Raw genomic sequence first — 16,459 nt, 5'->3', positions numbered from 1 at the left:
GTCAGTCCTGTAAAGAATCAATCACACTTCCATTTTCTTGTCTATACAGTTAAACATAGAGCACCTTACATTTTCAAACATATACTAACACATACTTACTTTCTTATACAATCATTGATACAAGTACACATTGATCTGCACAGTCACACACCTCCCAGCCAGCCACACACACACTCAGTCTCCTATACAAATACTTGGACAATCGATCAATAACCCATATAGTTAATCATATAGCTACTGATCAACACATGCAGCAGTTTACAGAACAGACATAATGATGCACAAATTAAGACAGTTTAGTCACTAACCCATGCACTCAGTGAGACACATTTAATCACTCTCATACATTCAGTCATGCACCTACTAAATCCTTCGTCCAGACACTTATACATCTACTCATTCTTCAATATGTAAAACATATTTAAACTTTACAGAAACACACAGTCACTGGATGATGTCATCAGTGATCTCATCAGTGATGTCATTTGAGATGTCATCAGTGATGTCATCAGTGATGTCACTGACCATGTCATGAATGATGTAATATGTGACATGATCAGCAGTGGATTGCGGGTGCGCGATATATATAGCTAGTGCAACTAACTATATATGGAATTTCAATGGTTTTGTGTGAGTAAAATAAGGTTTTTTAAATGCTAATTCCTAACTATATATGGTGTATAACCTATGGTTTTTTCAGTGAATTTTCAAGGTTTTGTAAATGCTAATTCCTAACTATATATGGTCTATAACCTATGGTTTTTTCAGTGAATTTCAATGGTTTTTTAATAGCAAATATCATAAGCTGTCGAATGTCAAGTACGTGGTAAGTAAAAACATTTTCGTGTTTATGCACACTGATCTGCTTTGAATGCTGCCCCCCACCCCTCATTTCTATTAGGAGTACTCTCTCTTTGCAGATAGTGAAGGGTAGTTAACGCAGCCCTTTGCCCCCTTTGTAATCCGTCGTGCCTGCTTCTCTCTCCATTTGATTGATTGTTCTCTTTGCTTCATTCTCTATTTACAAACAAGCACAGAGTCGCAATACTCTGTTTAGTCTTTGCAGATAGCGAAAAATCGTGTAAAAAAACAAAAGGAATCGAGCAAAATCAGTAGGCCACTAATGGGATCTCTTTTTGACCTCGCTAAAATAGAAACATTAGGAACAACCTGTTGAAAATAGCAATGCGTATGTATATAAGCGGCGTTCATTTGTGTTCACAGTACCCCTTGTTGATTGTTTCAATCGAGCATTGAATTGTTCGAAGTTAATTCTCTTAAGGATCTTCTCTACCTGCAAACGAGGAAGAATAGGAATATTCTCTCTCCCTTTGCAGATAGTGAAGGGTAGGTAACGCAAGCCTTTAACACGTCGTACCTATTTCATTCCTCATTGATTTATTGATTGTCCGAACATTGACTGTTTGGGAATTAGTTCTTTTTCGAGGTATTCCCTGTTTGCAAATAAACATAGGAAAATCTTTGCAAGTAGTGAAAGGGTACGTAATGCGGACCTTTCTCCCCCGTTGTAATCTGTCATGCCTATCTACTCCCCACTGATTGATGCACCTTTTTCACCCGGACCATTTACTAGAGATACGTCATCTGGCCCGACCAGAGAGCACCCCTAGTGAAAAGGACATATGCAATAATAACGAAGTGATCACTGTATCCTGTTAACAGAAACTTTACCATGAAACAACCTGGAAAGAAAAAAATAGGAAAACGAAAATCAGTAGGCCACTGATGAACATGAACTTTTATTAAACAACGAACAAAGAAACGATAACATAACGTAATGATAAAACCTATTAATGTCCTAGAAACAAGAAAACGTTAAAATATGCCAGTGGTGAGAGACCAGAAAAACAGTAAGAGAAACCAAATCACCCCTCGCTGTCCCACCGCCTGCCACGCCAAAAAAATCGATAGACTAGGGAAAATGCGAGTCAGTAGAACATCCACCCCCACTCTGGAAACTTCCAAGGTGGGGCAGGGTTCCGGCTACGCCCAGCCGGGAGCAGCCCATATAAGGCAGGTCCTGCTGCCACGCCTCGGCCAGGAGATCCTAACGTAGGGTGTAGCCGGAGGAGAGGCCGAGGCCAGCGGGACCCGGCCAGGGGATTGCCTTTACAACGCTGAACAGTTGCAGGGGGGGGGAATGTCTCCTCGACCCTCCCCTCTCTCTCCCAGTCCGGCCGCGGTGGCCCTTGAGAGTTGCAGGTAGTCCCGCCACAGGCTCTTCCGGTCCGACCACCAACGGTCGGGGGGCCGAGGCCGACGGGATCCGGCTGCAGCCGATAAACCAAGAAACCCGTTCATGGGGCCAGAGCCAGGGGCGTCCGGCCGACATCCACCGGAAGCCCGGCCCGAAGACGGACGGGACACTTCTTTCTTTTATAATGGCTGCGACAACACTGGGGGGGGATGTCTTGCACATGCCTCCGACCCCCCCCCCCCCCCCCCTCGTCCTCATCGCCTGGTCCGGCCATAACAAATCTCAAGCGAGACGCCGTGGGGTGCACTGGGAGGGAGAGACGGTGCGAACAGGCCTCTCCCGCCTCCCCAGGTGGAGGCTTCCCAGCTGCACCCTCAGCGCTCCAGGCGCCCGGAAAAGGGTTCTTCCACTGTGGCCATGCTGCAACGTCTCGCCCGGCAGGGTGGAGCCCGTCCGCTCATGTGACCCCGCGATCGCCGGTAGCTGCCGAACTCTCAAAATGGCGGTCGACCTGGCAAGAGCGGGCCCAGCATAAAGAAATGGCCCGGTCACTGGTTGACTCCACCACCGTAGTCCTCCACGACCTTGAAGATTCTAGAGGAGCCGCGGGAGTCTCCGACCCCCGATGGGGAATGACTGCCATGATCGCCCGTGGAGTGACGAAACTGTATCCGCGGGACGTCGGCGCTCCCATGCTGGCGCCAGCCTCACTTTGAATTACTAGAATCCTGCAGACCTCACTTCCGGTGAAAGCACAGTGTGACCCGGTAGGAAAAATTATTGCACCCCCTCCCCTTTTTGACTGATAGTTCAAACCACTGATCCTTTCCTTTGCCCTTTTAACGGAACTTTGGACTGCCTCCCCCTCTTTTACATTTTCTAGAGAAAACAAAACATTAACCACTACATTAGCATAGCAGTTGACACCAGAACTGTTTTCAAATTGAAAACCAACAACATCTTCAACAGAATCCTTTTTGTTTCTGCTGTGACCCTGCTACAGCACAGGCATTGTCCCCAGCAGTAATTCTGCAATGCCGGTAAGAATAGCTGTGGTGCCTACTGGACTCACTCACGCCGTTTTTTGCTGGGCGGCAACTTACTAGACATCACTTTCGTGCCATCTAGATTTCAGCGCGTTCTGCTGCCTTGGAACTATTCGCACAACAGACCGCTACTGACAAGAATATTTCATTATTGGTGCTGTCAATTTCAATAAATCTATTGGATAATTCAAAAGAAATTGCCACGGTCTCTTCGTTGTTTAAATGTTTTTACTGTTTTTGTTTTCTTGTATATATTTATATGTTATTAAAGTTTTATATTCCTACTACTTTGTTGGAGTGCTATATATTTTTAATGTGACACATAATTGTAAAAACTTTGATGTACAAAGAGTCATTCCTGGAATCTTCCGCTTCAGGCTCGGTCCCCTCCCCTATCACAATACAGGATGGTTTTCAGATAGTAGGAACACGTGTGGTGTGACGGATCTCATCGGGTGTGGGCCTTGATCTACTATAACTCCTTTGAAGAGGGGTGATTCTTTACAGCTGGGGCCATAAACTACATCTGCAGGGCTAGCTGATAGCCTGGACAATCGGACACAGAGAAAGAGGAGTGTCAGAGGGTGCGGTAGTGAATAGGGCGAAAGGGAGGTGTCGGGCGGGCACAGAGTGTGATTCTCAGGGAAGAGCAGCGCAGATGGGGGGAGGTTTATTGCCCATGCATAAGACAGAGAGCGGTGGTTACCAGTGCCTAGGGAAGATGCTTGCGTGGGTGAGGAGCCATGCTACGAATCGACAGCGTGCAGAGAGTGGGTCTGGTCAAGACATCTAAAATGGCTGCCGTGCACGACAAAAGTGTGGCATTTCAAAAAAGGCAAGATGGCGCAGACAATGTTTTTCAACACTTCCTCATTTCCTTCGAATCGAACGTTAACAGACGTTGGGGCATATTACCAAAGTTAAGCGATATTTATCGCTAACGATGCTTACCAACCAATTTTTTACCACTAAGCATCGTCAGAAATTATCGAAGATAAACCTTGCTATTATCAAGGTTTATCGCAAATGCGATAATAAACGGCCGCAATGCATGAATATCGCTAAAAACTCAGCGATATTCATCCATTACCGAGCTAATGCTCTTAGCCATGTTATCCACCTCCCATTGGATAACATGGCTAAGAACTGCTCAGGGCAGGTGTTACTTTTTGGAGATATTCGCGCTTAGCGCGAATATCTCCAAAAGTTGGTAATAGGAGATAGATATCTTGCATGTTGTAATGCAAGTTATTGTGGTATATGGAACTCATACCATAATCTCTCAGGAAAGCAGAAACTGATCCTTTTGGGACCGCCTAAAAAGGCCTAGGGGGTGAGGAGTACTCTACTTTGCCCCCTTTTCACGTTCCGAACTATTTTATTTTACTCTCTTCTGTAATTACACAAAATAGCAGCGATAAGATGCATCGGAGACACACAGTGAGAGAAAGGAGGCCGGAGATGAAGAAGAGATGTCAAATACACATTGGAGATAATATAGTGGCAGAAGGGAAGTAAATATGAGTAAACTTACCATGTAACATAAAAATGTTGCACTCTATACTATAAGTCTCATTTTATACTACAATCACTTCGCTACAACCTCATAAATTAAAAATAAAAATGAATAATGTCTCAAACAATTTTTGATTTCTAAATATAAATTTATTCTTCAGAATTTTCTAAATTTGAAAGAACTAGTAACATGTCCTCATCAGCAATGTCCTCATTAAAAGTCTCCAATGATGATTCTTGTAACTCTATGGTCTCCAAACACTCGATAAATTCGCCATCAAGAGATTGATCAAAAAAATCATTCAAGTCATCTCCTCCTTGTGACAATATTTCATTATTGGTGCTGTCAATTTCAATCAATGTAGTGGAATCATTCAAGTCATCTCCTCGTGACAATATTTCATTATTGGTGCTCTCAATTTCAATCAATGTAGTGGAATCATTCAAGTCATCTCCTCCTTGTGACAATATTTCATTATTGGTGCTGTCCATTTCAATCAATCTAATGGAATCATACAAGTCATCTCCTCCTTGTGACAATATTTCATTATTGGTGCTCTCAATTTCAATCAATGTAGTGGAATCATTCAAGTCATCTCCTTGTGACAATATTTCATTCTTGGTGCTGTCCATTTCAATCAATCTAATGGAATCATACAAGTCATGTCCTCCTTGTGACAATATTTCATTATTGGTGCTCTCAATTTCAATCAATGTAGTGGACAATTCAAAAGAAATTGCCACGGTCTCTTCATTGTGAGCCATTTTATTTTGAAATTGCTTGCTGTAAATTGCAGAAAAAAATAATCCCTTTCATTTATCGTTTTTAGTAATACATAATATAAAACTAACTTTATCAAGTATTTAGTATAACAGAAGGACTGCAAATAAATAACAGAAAACATTTTTCAAATTATCTTCAAGTGTACAACATAGTTCCCCTTACAAATTAACAACTCACCTTTTTAAAAGTAGCAGACGTGTTAGTACTGTGTAAATCAAACACCAGAAATTCACCACCAAAAATTCCTCACAAATGTACCTCAGACAGTAGTATCACAAAATGGCTGTGGTTTTCTCTCATTTGACATATATACATAACCAATTAACTTTCATCACACACAAATACAAAACCAAAGTAACATTTTAATTGGTTCTAAATTTCAACACTTTCAAATGTGTTTTCCCCATGCAATTTTCCATAGGACATTTACATACGTCTACAGCCTGAATGGCTGAACGGAATTACACCAAACTTGGCAAAATGGTACATCAAACCTAAGAGGTCAGGAAGGATCTACTATGCCCCCTTATGGTCATTTCCCCCTTCGCTTTGGCCTCCTCTTGTCTCTCAATCCTACCGAGAGACAAGATGGCGGCCGCTACGGACTGTTTGGAATGTTGACAGACGCCGGAGAACCAATCAGCTTCGCAAAGCTCCGTAACGCGAAAAGTACGCGAAGCGGAGCGCTGTTACAGATATATATCTTTTTTTTAACGTTAATTTCTCAAAATCCACTGGAGCACATATATTGAGACCTAGCAAAGGCACATCGGGCTACCAGTCCCTAATATTTTGCCAAGTTTCGTGCAAATCCATTCAGCCGTTCGATTATTATTATTTTGTTTTTTTTGCCCCGCGGGGCCCTTTTAAAACCTCCACATCAAACGTAGGGGGTCAGCGAGGATCTACTATTCCCCCTTATGGTCATTTGCCCCTTCGCTTTGGCCTCCTCTTGTCTCTCGATCCTACCGAGAGACAAGATGGCGGCCGCTACAGACTGTTTGGAATGTTGACAGACGCCGGAGAACCAATCAGCTTCGCTTCACAAAGCTCCGTTGCGCGAAAAGTACGCGTCCTGGAGCGCTGCCCGGTCCGCTGTTACAGATATATATCTTTTTTTAAACGTTAATTTCTCAAAATCCACTGTAGCACATATATTGAGACCTACAAAAGGCACATCGGGCTACCAGTCCCTACAATTTTGCCAAGTTTCGTGCAAATCCATTCAGCCGTTCGGCCTAAAAGTGAGGCCAACCGCCCTATGGAAAACTCAATGTTAAAAACACGTTTTGGGACCCCCTTTTTTCTCAGCCCCCCCTTGACGAACCCCCCCCAAATTTTCAAGGGCTGCTCAGAAACAAAATGTGCCATTTTCCTGAAAATTTCAGCCAATTCCGTCCTCAAACGCCAAAGTTATTAGACATAGAATTTTCAAAAAACCCATAGAGAAAAAATCCTAACTATATATACCTACTGGCGACCGCCAGTAGGTAATATATATATATATATATATATATATATATATGAACCAAACTTTGAAATGCACCGCCAGTAAATGTCAAATCTCCACCATGTGTGGTTGATAAAGTTTATATACAAGAATATTTTTCAAAATAAGGGACGCTGTATCCGTAAATGCCACAAAAGTTCAAAATTCCTTTAATAGTCCATTAAGGTACCAGCCAACGCGTTTCGTTCCGTCAAGCGGAACTTCTTCAGGGCTGTGAAACAAAGAATAAAACATACAAAAAACCCTTGTGAGTACTTCAAAATAACCCACACGTGAAATAATATACAGACAACATTAAATATTACATGTCTCAAGACGAAGACCAAGTTAAAAACCTCATTTGCACATAAAATTGCAGCATTCTTAGCATACACTGTTTCTGGACATTCTTCGATTTTTATATATATATGCTGCAAGATCAATGGGGTAAGGATCTTCCTTACATAATCACAAATGTTACATAATAACAGTAAAACCCAAAGGCGAAGAACTCCTTCGCTGAATCATATGTTAAGAAGTGAATCCACACGGATTCCTACATTTCATTTTCAAGCATTGGGAACAGCGTCCTCATTTTTCTGATCGCTTATAAATTGTCATATGGTTATAATCAATACTTTGCACCATTCGATTACATTATCAGACAGATTCCATTAATTACCAAAACTGTTGGTGTTGTTACAAAAGAAACTCTATTTTCTCCATTAGATTTTTGAGGCTATGAGGTCCCGTGATACCCCACTCAGATTTCTCCCCACCCTAACTGCGGGCAGTGTCCCTAGAGCAGTCTTTTTTAGGGAGTGACCCATTATCCCAACCATCATTAGGGCCAGCCCTGGCCCTACGAAAAGGCAGCAACAAATCACCTCGTGTTCAGATCTTATTGCTACACAACAAAACACATAGAAAAAGTCATGTAACAAGGCATATAGTCTTCCTACCGCAATAGATGTTGAAATGGGATGTAATTCTATTCCCCCAACGTTGGTGAATAGTAAACGAAGTGAATCCAGAAACAAGGATATTTATTTTATCCGTTTCCTCTGTATATATTGTTATTCTTCGCAAGTAGGCTGTCTCTTGCCAATAATTTCAAGATAATTGATAACGATGTAACGTATACCTGTAATCGTATAAGAATAGTATGAGTGATAATCCATGTGAAAGATCATTGGATCTCACCCTCTCCATCATTAGCACAGGTTTAGTACCAAAACATTTTTACACTCAAAACGCAGTTTCATGTAAAGATTAAAAATTAGAAATTAAGTTCCATTCCATACCTTATGATTTCAACAACTGTATTTTTCTATTTCTTCATCATGATTTTCGATTTGCTTTATCTTTCCTATTATCCATATGGCACTAACCTAAAGAAATATGTAAATATTGCGCAATGTAACTTGGTTCTCTTACAATCTATACTTAATCTCACAATTGTTTACATTTATTTCCAAATGCGAATAGTAATCGCTTTGGATGGTTGACATTGTGAGTCACATACCTTGAAACCCGTAACGTGCACGTCCTGCAACGTTATGTTAGTCAGACTTCTGAATCCTCGGTCGACTCTGAATTTCCAAGTATTTAGAGGCAGTCACCTAAATGAAACACAATATGGGTATGGGTATTTGTATACTAATACTGTCCAATCACTCGCAAGGAAAGACTCTAAGGTGATAATTCTTTTTCTTTTTCAAAATTCACCATGGGTTCAACCTACAATATTTTAACCAGAAACAACCGCCCATTCCGACCTTATAGACCGCACTATATCAATGGGACGTGTCTAAGGATCACTTCCCCCGTGACACCGAACACGGCAAGATAGTGTTTGGAACCCCCAAAGCGATTATATATGCCATGAGAATCAGCCAACCAACATGTGTGCTTATACCAAAGCGACCGGCTATGTTTGAGGAATTATTGTCATGCCAAAAGTTGTTTTATTGGCATGTCCCAAGTGCAAAAGTCGAGGCTAGATCTTACCTATCAGGGTCAAAGTATGGGACCCCCAGCTGGCGTCTCCTTCGTCCGCGCGCCAATTCCTTTCCGTAAAGTTTTCCCAGGCTCCTTCCTTCCGATAGATTTAAAGGGATCCAATCCAAAACCACGTGTGGAAAACCCTGAATCTCGCCATCATTTACCACTATTATATGCGCTAGCGTGGGCGCCATTTTAAGCTAGTCAAAAGCCGGACCCATAGCCGGACCCATGCTAATTATGTTTCGTGTGACGGTCTAAATAATTTATCGTAATGTTCTTGGATCATTGTGTGAATACTCACACGAATATCTGGCATTTTGACAGGTCAAGCGTGTTAATTATAACACGAAAAGAAGAATTATTACTAATTTTATTAAGTCAGAGAACACTAATGATAGTATACAGGAGGTATCAGATAAATGTTCTATTGTATTTCTTGTACACTGCTTACAGTAAAACCACTCCGTGGTCTTTTAAGAAGAAAGTGATAGTAATCTACGCATCCAATGACCAGATATGCCATTTAGTGACGAGAGATTATCGCTGCCAGTTCATATAGACACCAGGCTGACGGCATGATGACCATGAATAGACCACCCCCCAGTGTTTATAACAAAATATGCAATTCTTACTAATAATAAGACACCAGTATATGTATTCGAACTTAACATTGCATCACAGTTCACAAGTCATACTTCAAAGGTTTGCATTTCTCTTTTTGTTATTGTAAAGCAATATATGCATTTGGATAGACTACAAATACAGAAATTTTGCAAACCAGGCACAAGGAGAATCCAAAAAGCTAATTAGGTCAGGCATTAATAGACTAAATTCTGTTGTAAGTAAAATTTCTAATGTCACATTGGCTAATTCTTCACTGACAACACTGTTTATTCCAGATAGTGGTGCATCTCCCCTTCCGTATTATGTCCCATTTCCACACACCTCAAGCGACATATCCAAGCTGCTTCTCTTTTTCTCAGGTTGAGTTCACGATTACCTCCCCTTGGATGTGGTGGTATGTGGTCAATGCCCTGACACCATATTGTCTTGTTGTCTTTATGGTGTTCTTGCATATGATAGGACATGGGATATTTCAGGTCATAATTTTTTATGGCTCGGGTGTGTTCTTGTATCCTTAGTTTTAATGGTCGCACCGTGCTGCCAACATATCTTTTTTCGCACGCGCACCCTATAACATAAATCACATGGCTCGTGTTGCAATTTATATAGTGCCGTATTTCATATTCTTTGTCAGTGTTGTATTTAAACTTCCTTGTTTTGTTTCTGCCAAGGGGACAGATATTGCAACCCCCACAGGTGTAGAAACCTTTTGGTTTGGTATGCATCCATGTGCCTGTTTTGTTCCTAATGGGATAGCTAGGACATAGAATGTTCCGCAAAGTCCTACCTCTCCTAACAGTGACTCTTGGCATATCACTAATATCTTCTTTCAGGTTGGGGACCTCACTCAGTAATTTCCAGTGTTTTCTCAAAACTTTAAACACCTCCGTACTGTTTTGGGTGTATTGAGTGATAAAAGCTATACTGCATTTGTTCACTTTATCATTTTTCTTTGCTTTCTTGATCAGAGTGTTGCTACGAGTTACAGACAAAATTCTCTTTTCTGCTTTGTCTAAGATCTTTTTACTGTACCTTCTGTTGGCAAATCTACTCTTGCTGTCCTGTATGGCACTCTGAAAGTTGTTTTCTCCACTGCAATTACGCCTAATGCGCACCATCTCTCCATAGGGAATGTTACGTATGGTAGAGCTGGGGTGCGCACTTGACGCATGCAGTATGCTATTGCATGACGTACTTTTCCGATATAGATCACTCTGTATTGTATTGTTTTCAACATAGAATAGTATATCTAGAAATTCTATGTGGTTGTGATCAGATTTGACTGTCAACTGAATATTATAAGGATTATCATTCAAATAGTTGAAATAATCCGATAGCTGTAATTCCGTCCCTTTCCATAACATTATAATGTCGTCGATATACCTCCCCCAGAAGATAATCATATCCATCCAGGGGGAGGCATATTTACCCCAGGCATGTTCTCGTTCCCACCACCCCATAAACAGCCCCGCGTATGAAGGAGCAAATTTGCTCCCCATCGCGGTGCCCCTTATTTGGTGGTACCAAATGTCCTTGTGTAGAAAGAAATTTCGTGACAGTATCAACTCCGTCATCTCAACGAGCATTTCATTGTGGTCCATGTGGTCTGCTGTTCTGAGAGCTAAAAATGACGAAAGTGCTCTGATACCGAACTGTTGCGGTATGCACGTATACAATCCTGTTACGTCTAGTGTGACAAACATTAGGTCATTAGACCATTCTAGACCATCGAATTTTTTCAATATGTCCCCTGAATCTTGTATGTAGGACGGTAGATTAGCCACTAAGGGTTGTAAAAACCCATCTACATATTGCGAGAGGCGTTCTGTAGGGGAGTTAATCCCAGATATAATGGGACGTCCTGGGGGGAAGAGACCTCCCTTGTGTATTTTGGGTAATACATAAATACACGGAGCCATTGGATGTAATACCTTAAGGTAACGGCACTCTTCTTCAGATAAGAGACCAACTTCACCCCAGTCCTGTATCCGATTATTGATATGAGTGACAAGGGAGGGAATGGGATTGCTCAATTTTCTTTTATAGCAAGTGGCATCACCCAACTGTCTAGTGATTTCACCCTCATAGTCGACAGTATTCATCACAACAACATTCCCCCCCTTGTCCGCTTCCTTAATTGTGATGCTGTTGTCCTGCGCTAATCCATCTAGTGCCAATCTCTCTTTCTTCGTTAAATTATATTGTTTGGTTGAATTGGTTGACTCACCTAACAAATATTGAGGATGACGTTAACGTGGACCATGCTCCACACGAACCATTGTGTGAAAATGGATAAGGAAACAGTGGCAGAACTCCCTGCAGGGCAGTGTCAGTTGGCATGTGAATATTGTCTAGTTGTCTCTTGAGTGCTTGACTGTAAATACTAGGGCTTTCTGTGAAACCTTGAGGAGCGCGTGTAAACATATAGCTCCTTCCATTTAAACAAAATCCGAAAAGAAACTGGCTGTCTGGATGAATTGGAACACTAAAAAATGCATTCTTGAGGTCAATAACAGTGAAAAACATGGCTTCGGAATCAATGGCAGTTAACAGGGAAGAAATGTCTGGAACAACTGGATACTGAGGAATAATACATTTATTAAGCTCTCGTAAATCAATCACTAATCGATATACTGGGGGTGCATTTGGATCAGTACGTTTCATGACTGGAATGATCGGAGAATTGCATACATTGGAGTCAGTTTCTACAACTACTCCTTGAGCCATGAGCTCGTCAATAATTTTGGATAAGGCTGCTACAGCCTCAGGTGGCAATCTGTACTGCCTGATTCGTGGTAACACTACACCTGGTTTGAGAGTCACACGATAGGGTGTGATTTGCATGTAACCTACATCAGTTGGACCTTGCGCCCATAAATGCTGCGGAACATTAGACAATCTGGAATCAAAATCTCGTAATACATAGTGACCCTTAAAGTCACGTAGGAACAGACGTATTCCCTCTGGGGAACAGCAAATAACTGCACCTAACTCTTTCAGTGTCTTAATACCTAACAGATTTTCTGGACATGCCTTAGTAAGTAACAGATCAGTAGTACGGGACAATGGACCTACTTCTAGAGTAACTGGCTGAGATATTTCATTAACTATGGGTTTTCCTGAAAATCCAAGGGAAACATTTCTTGAGCCTGAGAGCGGAGCCCCTGGAACTTCGGCGTGACTAATTGTGGTCCTACTTGCCCCTGTATCGATCAGAAACTTTCTGTCTTTCCCTAATACTTGACTGTGTACATAGGGACCTTCTTGGTCTACAGGTATCTCGATGAGAGGCAAGCCTACCTCCCTCTCTAGGCTGTTTCATGAATATGACTGGTACTCTGGATACTCAGACTGTGCATACTGGTACATCTGCGATGTAACGTGCTGTGTTGCAGCAATAGGCTGCGGTACTGTAACTGTCTGTTGTGCATTCTGTGACTGAGGAATCTGTGAAACTTGTTCTTGTCTCGGCGGACGTGGTCTTTCTTTAGTCTTACCAGTAGCTATGTTGTGTTTCAGAACTGCACACTCGTTTATAAAATGACCTGGCTGTTTACAATAATTGCAGTTCCCTTTAACGGGAGCTGCAGGATGACTGGCTTGAATCGGACCCCTCTTCTGACTGTCTTGAGGAATAGATTGTGCAACTAGCACTTTCATTTTCGTGTCTTTCATACGTTTTCTTTCGTGTTCTTGCTCTTCTCTGATTCTATTCTGGTGATACTGAAGCATCTGGAGCATCTGGGACGGAGTATTTGCTTGCCAGGTGCTTTCGACTTTCAAAACTCGGTTTTTAATTTGTGGACTTGAATTCTCGACTAATTTGGTAACGAAAAGATGAGGGTATGACTCACTACTTGTCTTGAGACCACTATTAATACTGAAACATTTCTCAAATCTAGAATAAAAATCACTAATGTCTTCATCTTGTTTCTGTTTACAGGCTGAGATGGCATCCCAGTCTTCTTTTCTAGTTGTCAATAATCTGGGTAAAACTTGAATCAATAATTCTGGTAATTCTTTACATTTATCTCCAAGACCGGTACCTGGTACTCGTGCCTTGTCTTCAGCTTCTAGAGCTGTCCAATCGATCTTTTTCTCTCCCACCTCCCATTCTTTTTCCTTTAACTTTTCATACACCCCTGCGGGTAGCAGAACCTTTAACATTTTAATGACATCTGGGTACGTGTATTCTCCCATACGGAGCATGTCTTTTAATTCTCTATGGAACCCTGCTGGATCTTTGTCATGACAGGGAATTAGCTTTTTCATTTCGAGGAGTTCCATCTTTGAAATCGGAGTGTATACAAACACTCGTTGCATTTCGCCACCCGTCCCTTGGACTGGGTGGACTTCTCGTAACGGATTCTGTCTGTCTATGTAGAATGGTTTACTTTCTGGGGGTGAGACGTGAACAAAATGCGGGTTCAGGAACGTTCTATACTTGTGACGCTGTTCTAGAATAACACTAATTAAATCGGTACCTAGACCTCTCCATCTGTACTGGAGTAACTCGTTCAGGATATCGTGTAACGGGCCTGGATCAGAGTGTTGACCCTCATACTGAGTAATGAGGTGCTGGATCATATACATACCCACCAGTCGTTGCTCGGCTGGGGGCAGTTTCAGAAACATTTGTGCCACTATTTCGTCTGGAAAAGTGGTAGAATCAGTAATCCATCGGACTGCTGATCGGGCTAATTCTTGTTCATGCATGGTGCTTAACTCGCTATAACCGACTCGTGATTTCAGAATGTGATCGGTAGCTTGAAATACTTGTTCTAGAGAACAAGGCTCTCGTTCTGGTGCTGGATGATGAAAAATAGACTTGGGTTCTAGACGAAAATGGCGATCTGGAAATCTGGATTTCCCTACATACGCTATTCTGGCGGGATTCTCGTCTTCCTCTTCAGGATCAGAGATACTTTTTTTCTCACTTACTTGTGCTGCTTTACGCTGTTCGTGTAACCTTACTATTTCTTTACGAATTTTCTTGTACATACTTTCCATGGCACTAATGGTCTTGTGCTTACCCTCGGCTATATTATCACTCCACCTTGTCAGGATTCTCATTTCGGCGGGATCTTTAGACGGGTAATCTTGTTCTCTTATTAGACAATTGATCAGGAACTTTAATATCATGAGCTGAATCTCGGCTTTCCTTTGAGACATGATCTCGCCAATACTTTCTGGATCATCCCCTGTACGGATGAAACGATATATTCTGTCTAGATCTTCTTTCATATTTGGTAAGGTGACTAGATACTCGGTCACCCTTCTTACGCGTACGGAATATAAAACCATATTATATTCGCCTGGAACTGGATCATAAACACATTCGGCAAGGGCTTGTCTGATTTCTGTAACAGACTTATTACTTTTAGGAGTACGCTGTGATGCTTGAGCATGTAATTCGAGTGCTGATAAACGTTTGTGTGGCGGCGGGGTTTGAGGAGGACCTCCTCCTGCGGCCCCTAGACTAGAATCGTCGACTGACATTCTTCGTGCTTGCAGGGTCGGTAATTGTAACGTGGGCTGAACTTGTATGGCAGGCTGACCCGGGGGTACCGTAACAGGTACTCCGGTGTCTGGAGGAACGGGAAGTGCCTGATTTACAGGGACTAGCGGAGCGCGAACAGGATTTGCATATTCTGGAACTGTGTCGTCCAAATAGGACGAAATAAAAATATCAGCTGCGGTCGGTTTGTGACGTAGCTTGGTCGGAACTAATGGTGGCGGGAAATTACTGGGTGCCTCTGGGGTCGCTTTTGGCGAGCCTTCGGCAAGGAGAGGATACATACCCCTAATAAGGGCATGCCTCTGTCTGTCTGACTGTTCGGTTTTGACTTGTTCACCTATCTCGATTAATTCTCTTTCTTGGGCTCGTTCTTGGGATTCTCTACTTAACTCTGACTTTCTGACTTCCTTTTCCGTTCTTCTATGCGCTTCCTTACGCCATAACTCGATGGCATCTTTCTGTGACTGTCTGGCTTTCTTTTTCCATAATGCTTCTTCTACTCGCATGATACATTCGGCATCCCATGTACCCGATACGGGCCATCTATACTTTTCTTCTAACTGTTTGGTATACTCTACCCATAAATCTAGATACAATATGGCGCTTATGCCATGTTTCTGATACATAAAGTGACCTGGACTGTCCCTAGGCGGAACAGGAACTGCTGCTTCCAGCAGACCCTTTCTAGTTTTTAACTGACGTAACTTGGAAAAGAGCGGCATTCTAAACTTGAATCGGAACACAATACAATACACGAAAAACAATAACAATTGGGGAAACAATTCAGGCATACCACGACATTGGAAATACATTAAACAACATTATAAATAACAGTTCGAACAGAATACTACCTGAAAATACTGAAAACAGAACAGAATTCTCGAGAACGGAACAGACTAGAGTTACTGGATGCACTGCTGAAACAGTACGGAACATACCGGTCCCATAAAGGAACACATCAAGACCCGTATCCACCTAGGTGAACACTTCGTTTGTGAGCTTGGGTACCACCAACCCACGGACCAGAGTCAATTTAGACTGACCCTGTCTAGACACTACCCCAGCAATGGTACTCACCGGGCAGCACGGAACGGAAGGCCTCGGACGGGACTGGACTACGACGACGAACTTCGGACTTCGGACTTCAGTTACGGGTGGACCTCCGGATACCTCGGACCTTGGACTCTCGGCTTGGGCTCTGGTCGGGACTCGCCGCGTTCCTCCACCGTCTCGTTCGGATGCTGGACCGCCTCCTCCG

Source organism: Lissotriton helveticus, chromosome 4_2 (assembly GCF_964261635.1).
Source record: "Lissotriton helveticus chromosome 4_2, aLisHel1.1, whole genome shotgun sequence".
Lineage (NCBI taxonomy): Eukaryota > Metazoa > Chordata > Amphibia > Caudata > Salamandridae > Lissotriton > Lissotriton helveticus.
The sequence above is the reverse complement of the archived record's forward strand: the minus strand, read 5'-3'. Positions refer to the sequence as shown.